We start from the raw sequence: 1,792 nt of genomic DNA, 5'->3' as shown, positions 1-1,792 counted from the left end.
CAGGATAAATCCTGAGAGTACTTGGCTGACCTCATCAGATACAAAAGTTACATTTCTGGGTATATAAGTCTTGCTATAACTTGGTCTTAACCATCCAGCAGAAAAGTATAAAAATGAGGTATATAAAGTAAATCCATATTAATATGATGAGCTGTAAAAGGCTCAAGTCAGTAACTTCGGAGGATAACCACTAATATTATAGACTGCTAGACAGTGCTAGATTGTTTAGTTGAATTCAAACCCTTAGAGTATTTAGATGCCAATAGAATATTCACCTCTGACAGGACAAAAAAAAATTTTTTTAAAAACAGAAAAAAAAAAAAAAGAAACAAACATAAGAGAACCTGTACTGTAACATCGTGTAACTCAGGGGTGTCCCAAATTTTCTGATTTAGGAGGTTATGGGACTACAGAGGAAAGTGATTGATGCAGTATAATGTGCCTAAGGAGAGTCACATGGAGAGAAAACACTCTCTCAGGCTTTCAAAGAGAGCAAACTGGTCAAGCAATGGTCATGATTCATCCACATGGCTGACACTGACAAAGAGTCTACAAACTGCGGTCCAGGGTTTCAGGGTAAATCCTGAGGGGATTAGACTGACCTTGGCAGATACAAAAGTTACATTTCTAGTTATAGAGGTCTTGCTTTATCTTGGTCTTAACCATTCAGCAGAAATGAAGGACATTTTGTATCTGTATATACAAAATAGGACAGATATGCAGCTGCTTTCTCTTAATTCAATGAGAAGAGATTTGTACTAATAGTATTTGGACAGAGTATCATGTATGCATCTTGTACTATCAATAATTACTATGAAAACAACAATAAAAAAAATCTGTTCCCCTAGGTATGATTACTGTTAATCTTTCTTGCTATTTTAGGCCTTTCCTCCCCATGCAAACTACTTGCTTTCTCTTTCTATATCTACAAATGTAAGAACAATTCAGAGGTGTCTAAGACAATAATTCCCTCTTTCCCTTTCTCCACACTCTCCTGCCCGCAACACCCCAGTCTACACCGGTAACCACTGCTTGTTTATTGTGCATTTACCCAGAATTTTCTATGCATGCAAACGCATGTTTTTCTCAAAAGGAGGATCGCATGCATCAGATTCTGCAACTTTCCTTCACTCGTTGTGCATCTCAAGTGTCAGCTGAGCTGTTTCTGGTTTGTATGTTTGTGTTTAGTTATGAAGATCTAGCGGCGGCGTTCGCGAAGCCAGTTTCCTCCTCAGCTGTTGTTCCCAGCTGACTGCGGGAAGGAAGGCCCGCTGGCGGCCACGGTGCCTCTGTCTCTCCCTCACTGGTGCTCTCCCTGCAGGGTCTTCCCAACACCACCACAAGCAAAGCTTCTTTCCTCTGCCAGGCCCTTGCGCCATGATGCTCCTGTCCTGGGGACTGCTGACCATGGACTGAACCCCCCAAAACCATGAGCCATACGAGCCTCTCTGGGTGGCACATGTCAGGTATTTCGTCCCAGGCAGAACCTGGTGTGTGCCCGGTGCCCAGCTTGATACGTATTTCATTGTTTTCACTTTGTGGCAAATGATGCTGCCCTACAAGTAGGCACACAGTTCTTCCTTGGAAGTTCCCTTTCAGTCTCTCGGGACACAATGAGTGGCACTGCTGGTCCACACAGGGCCCTGAGCCTCCACTCCTTCCGCATCTGTGGTGTGCAGGCTCCCAGTTTCCTCACATCCCTGTTGGCACTCGTCATCACCTGTCTGCTTAACTACTGCCATCCCAGGGGATGTGAACTTGTACTTTATTGGGTCTTTGACTTCTAATTCCC

Source organism: Octodon degus, unplaced genomic scaffold (assembly GCF_000260255.1).
Source record: "Octodon degus isolate 3935 unplaced genomic scaffold, OctDeg1.0 scaffold00105, whole genome shotgun sequence".
Taxonomy (NCBI): Eukaryota; Metazoa; Chordata; class Mammalia; order Rodentia; family Octodontidae; genus Octodon; species Octodon degus.
This window is presented reverse-complemented; position numbering follows the sequence as displayed.